The 6,330-nt window shown below is 32.7% G+C and overlaps 1 pseudogene; it reads left to right on the forward strand.

The window, feature by feature from the left end:
• Positions 1–3,848: 3,848 nt before the first annotated feature.
• LOC131687195 (uncharacterized) lies at positions 3,849–6,098 on the forward strand (annotated as a pseudogene).
• The last annotated feature ends 232 nt before the right edge of the window (positions 6,099–6,330 follow it).

A 6,330-nucleotide genomic window follows, 5' to 3' on the forward strand; every position in this document is an offset into this window, starting at 1 on the left:
AAAAGTAAGAGCTACAAATTTGCTGAAGACATCATTTCGATATAATCACTTCCAAGAAAATTTGTGAAAATATCTCACTCATAGGGTGATTAATCAGCAAAAGCACAATACCAAAAGAAAGGGCATATTGCCTCCATTATATTCTCCGAAGATACTATTGACCTAAAATAAGCCGTTTTGGCGTTAATAATAGATTACATGTTTTTGGTCATATTTCTGGCAATGGGAAATGATAAAAATCTTTCGTCCGCATTTAATGTTTAATATCTCTTTTGATAATAGTCCGATTTCAACAATCTATAACGTTTTCGAAAGGTATTCGTTAAAGCTATCTAAAAACATATAAATTGTTAATCAATATTGTCGATTTCGGCAGATAATTTAAAAAAACTGCGAAAAACGCCGTTTTTACGCATTCAAACATTCATATCTTGGAAACTAAACATCAGAATCAAAAACAAATTAATAGCGTTCATACTGTTTTTTAGTTCTTTCATTTAAAATTGGTTTGGATAAGATCGGTTCAGCCATTGCTGAGAAACACGAATGAGAATTTGTCCGTTACATACACACACACACAGACACACACACACACACACACACACAGACATTGTCCCAAATCGTCGAGCTGAGTCGATTGGTATATAAGACTCGGCCCTCCGGGCCTCGGAAAAAATCTTGAAAGTTTGAGCGAATTCTATACATTTCTTTTATAAGAAATGTAAAAATCTATTTTCCATGGAAAAGAAACACAGCTACATAACAACTTTCCCAGAAGCATTTCGAGTACGCTCCACACGCCCAAGAAGCAAGCATCCTCGCTGACAATACCTAACAATACACGTCGACAGCAGCCATGGATCCTTTAGCAGCATATCGGCACTGGTATGACATCTCCAGGTACAATCATCGTTACAAGAATGCTTTTTCATATGCAACGTAGCAAAAAAGTCAAAGTCAGTCTTTATGTTTTCTCTCGAGTACAAACATTCATGTTTACAACAGAGACTGAGAAGATCCTAGAGAAAGACCCCAGCATCAGAACCCCCGTTGGTGGGATGTTTCGGAGGCGGAAGTAGCTGCTACTGTGTGTTGTTGAGTGACGTCCACATAACGCTGATGGTAGTCGAGATAAAGAGGGTGGAGCGGAGGTGATCCTGCTAAAATGATGTAAAAATATTGTTTCGACGAAATAACCGCCAACTTGGTAAATAATAATTAATTTTTCGACTAACCGAGCATCGTTTATCAAAAAAGTTTTTCGCCAATGGCCGGAGGGAGCTGCCCACGAAAAGGAACGGAGCTGCTGAAAAGCTTTCCATCAGTGCAGTGTCGGTTGCAAAAGAATAAGATTCTTCTCGTTTCCCTTAGGAACATTCTTATTACATCCGGACGATTTGATTCCGCAATTTTTGATTATGTTACAAAATATTAATCTTTGCAAATAGAGATTTGCACTGATTGAATTAGAGATTTGAACTCATAGAAGATCCATTTCTAGTACTTTTGGATATCTCAACTTTATCGTTGTTGCAACCTTGTACAGCTTTCTATATGAATTAATAATATTCATACAATTAGGCTTTCAAAACGACTCACTTCATACTATTACGGGTAGCGAAATTGTCTGATGCCAAGGAACATGTAATCGAAATCTGGCAACAACGTGAGCAAGATGAATTCGCAAATCATTTATCCTGCCGGTCTAATTAAAATCTGTACACAATAACAAATTGATTTACGATGCTCCTAAGAGAGTAAAGCGAAAATGTGCTACTATGTGCTGACGCAGGAAATTGTTGCAAATTTTCTACAGCACTGCACATTCCAGCTCACGGCACCCAAAACAAAACCACATCGTAATCTGGCCAATAATCCAACCTCATCGACTGGGGAGCAGCATTCCAGCCAACAGCAACATTTCGACTGTCGTCAAGCGGACAACTGATACGAACCAATAAATGCCAACAATTGCCAATTGGTACTATCGGAAGGAAGTCTCCTGACGTACGTGCGTTGTCCTCATTCGAAACGAAAGTTCTACCCAGACACATACTCGGACGAAACTCAATACAACGAACGACCGTGCCGATCTGAAAATGTATTCTGGAAGTAGATTCGGATCCCTTTTGAGTTTCCGTTCAAACTACAAGCGGAGATAACTGTTCCGTGCTGAAATTGCCGCTTAGATGTCCATTATTGCCAATCTGCCAATCGAATAGCTCTTGCTTCGATGTCGGTCATCAGTGACGTGTAGAAAATTGGTTTCAGACAAAGATGTACCGTAAAATTGGGGAATATTGCTTACTTCCCGGATTTTTTGAACAATTTTAGTTAGGGGTTGCTACTTGAGTGGGTCGATAAACGCGAAATAAAATATTTATTGTTTGCGTTGTCATACTATACCTTCCCTTAATATTGCTTCTACAACATTTGAAAAGAAACTGACTATTAGAATTGAAATTACAACACTAAATAGCCAAATGTGTCATGAGACCTAAGTGACTGTTCAGTTTACGCGCGTCCAGGGTTTTCCTGCTAGAGGTAACTAAAGAGGGACAAATGGCATTATTGATACTACTGTGGCCTCAAGAGACAAGTCAGTATGACCCAGAAATAAATGACTCAATGTAGGTCGAATATAAAATTGCACAATATTGACTTTAAACTACAAACGCAATTATCTCAAAATCGTGATATTTTCTAAACGACTTATCGAAACACAGAATTCTGAAAAGATCGATTTAAAACATTCACCTTTTCATTTCTAAATACAATTGCTGCATTGTGAGATGGGACTTCAGAATTGAGATTTGTGAGTTGAAAATTGAGAATTTAGAATTGCGAATTGAAAATTAAAAAAACAAAAAACAGAAATCAGAAGTCATAAACAATTAATCGGATATCCTAAATCATAAATTAGAAAACAGAAAAACTAAAAAACAGAAAAACAGGAAAAAAAACAAAAAACAAAAAAAAACAAAAAACAAAAAAAAACGGAAAGATAGAAAAACAGGAAAACGAAAAAACAGAAAAACAGGAAAACGTAGAATCTTAAGAAAAGAAAAACAGGAAGATAGAAAAAACAGAAAAAAAGAAAAACGGAAAACAGAAAAGCAGAGAAATAGAAAAACAGAGAAACAGAAAAACAGATAAACAGAAAAATTGTTAAACAGAAAAGTAGAAAAACAAAAACGCAGAAAATCAGAGAAACAGAAGAACAGAAGAACAGAAAAACAGAAAAACAGGAAAACAGAAAAAAACAGAACGACAGAAAAACATAAAAACAGAAAAATAGAATAACAGAAAAACAGGAAAACAGAAAAACAGAAAGGCAGAAAAATAGAGAAACAGAAAAACTGAAAAACAGAAAAAAAACAGAAAAGCAGAAAAAAAACAGAAAAAACAGAAAAACAGAACAACAGAAAACAGGAAAACGTAGAAACAGAAAACAGGAAGACAGAAAAAAATAAAAACGGAAAACAGAAACATAGAAAAGCAGAAAAACAGATTAACAGAAAAGCAGAAAAAATACAAAAGAGAAAAGCAGAAAAGTAGAAAAACAGATGCGAAGAAAAGCAGAAAAACAGAGAAACAGAAAAACAAAAAAAAACAGAAAAAAAAAAGAACGGCAGAAAAACAGAAAAATAGAAAAATATAAAAACAGAAAAACTGAAAAACAGAAAAAACAGAAAACCAGAAAAGCAGAAAAAAACAGAAAGAAAGAAAAAAAACAGAAAAAACAGAACAACAGAAAAAACAGGAAAACGTAGAAAGAGAAAACAGGAAGACAGAAAAAAATAAAATCGGAAAACAGAAAAGCAGAAAAACAGAAAAACAGATTAACAGAAAAGCAGAAAAAATACAAAACAGAAAAGTAGAAAAACAGAAACGAAGAAAAACAGAGAAACAGAAAAACAGAAAAAAAAGAAAAGTAGAAAAACGTAGGAACAGAAAAACAGGAAGACAGAAAAAAACAGAGCAAAAATAAAAACGGAAAACAGAAACTCAGAGAAACAGAAGAACAGAAAAATAGGAAAACGTAGAAACAGAAAAACAGAAAAACAGGAACACAGAAAAAACGGAAAAAAAATAAAAACGGAAAACAAAAGCACAGAAAAGCAGAAAAACAGATAAACAGAGAAAAAAAAACGAAAAACAGAAAAACAGAAAGGCAGAAAAACAGGAAAATAGAAAAACAGAGAAACAGAAAAACAGGAAAACGTAGAAACAGAAAAACAGAAGAACAGAAAAAAAGCAAGACAGAAAAACAGGAAGACAGAAAAAAAAACAGAAAAAAATAGAAACGGAAAACAGGAACACAGAAACACAGAAAAGCAGAAAAACAGAAAAACTAAAAAACAGAAAGGCAGAAAAGCGGAGAAACAAAATAACAGAAAAACAGAGCAACAGAAAAACGTAGAAACAGAAAAATAGGAAAACGCAGAAACAGAAAAACAGAAGAACAGAAAAACAGGAAGACAGAAAAAACAGAAAAAAATAAAAACGGAAAACAGAAACACAGAAAAGTAGAAAAACAGAGAAACAGAAAAACTGAAAAACAGAAAACCAGAAAAACAGAGAAACAGATAAACAGAAAAGCAGAAAAACTACAAAACAGAAAAGTAGAAAAGGGGAAACGAAGAAAAACAGAAAATCAGAAAAACAGAAAAACAGGAAAACGTAGAAACAGAAAAACAGAAGAACAGAAAAACAGGAAGACAGAAAAAAATAAAAACGGAAAACAGAAACACAGAAAAGCAGCAAAACTGAAAAACAGAGCAACAGAAAAACAGAAGAACAGAATAACAGGAAAAATAGAAACAGAAAAACAGAAAAAAATGAAAACTGAAAACAGAAACACAGAAAAGCAGAAAAACAGAAAAACTATAAAACAGAAAAGCAGAAAAGTAGAAAAACAAAAACGCAGAAAAACAGAAAAACAAAGAAATATAAAAACAGGAAAACGTAGAAACAGAAAAAACAAAAACAGGAAGCCAGAAAAACAGAAAAAATAAAAACGGAAAACAGAAACAGATGAACAGAAAAGCAGAAACAGAAAAACTACAAAACAGAAAAGCAGAAAAGTAGAAAAACAGAAACGCAGAAAAACAGAAAAACCGAAAAACAGAGAAACAGGAAAACAGAAAAACGGAAAAACAGGAAAACAGAAAAAACAGAAAGGCAGAAAAATAGAAAAACAGAAAAATTGAAAAATAGAAACACAGAAAGACAGAAAAAAACCAGAAAAACAGAAACGCAGAAAAACAGAAAAAAAAGAAAAACAGAAACAGAAAAATAGAAAAAAAGAAAAATAGAAAAACAGAAAAACTGAATAACAGAAAAACTGAAAAACAGAAAAACGGAAAACAGAAAAAACAGAGACAGAAAAAACAGTAAGACAGAAAAACGGGAAAACGTAGAAACAGAAAAATAAAAGAACAAAAAAAAGAAAAACAAAAAACAGGAAGACAGAAAAAACAGAAAAATATAAAAACGGAAAACAAAAACTTAGAAAAGCAGAAAAACTGATAAACAGAGAAACAGAAAAACAGATTAACAGAAAAGCAGAAAAACAGAAAAAATACAAAACAGAAAAGTAGAAAAACAGAAATGCAGAAAAACGTAGAATCAGAAAAACAGAAAAACAGAAAAATAGAAACACAGAAAAGCAGAAAAACAGATAAACAGAGAAACAGAAAAACAGTGCAACAGAAAAACAAAAAACAGGAAAACGTGAAAACAGAAAAACAGGAAGACAGAAAATAAAATAAAATAAATACGGAAAACAGAAACACAGAAAAACAGATAAACAGAAAAAAAAGAAAAACAGGAAAATAGGAAGACAGAAAAAACAGAAAAAAATAAAAACGGAAAACAGAAAAGTAGAAAAACAGAGAAACAGAAACACAGATAAACAGAAAAACAGAAAAAAAGAAAGAACAGAAAAAACAGAACAACAGGAAAACGTAGAAACAGAAAACAGGAAGACTGAAAAAACAGAAAAAAATAAAAACGGAAAACAGAAACATAGAAAAGTAGAAAAACAGATTAACAGAAAAGCAGAAAAAATACAAAACGGAAAAGCAGAAAAGTAGAAAAACAGAAACGAAGAAAAGCAGAATAACAGAGAAACAGAAAAACTGAAAAAAAAGAGAAACAGAAAAATGTAGGAACAGAAAAACAGGAAGACAGAAAAAAACAGAACAAAAATAAAAACGGAAAACAGAAACGCAGAAAAGCAGAAAAACAAATAAACAGAGAAAGAGAAAAACAGAAGATCAGAAAAATATGAAAACATAGAAACAGCAAAAGAGAAAAACATGAACA

Source organism: Topomyia yanbarensis, chromosome 3 (assembly GCF_030247195.1).
Source record: "Topomyia yanbarensis strain Yona2022 chromosome 3, ASM3024719v1, whole genome shotgun sequence".
NCBI classification, from domain to species: Eukaryota; Metazoa; Arthropoda; class Insecta; order Diptera; family Culicidae; genus Topomyia; species Topomyia yanbarensis.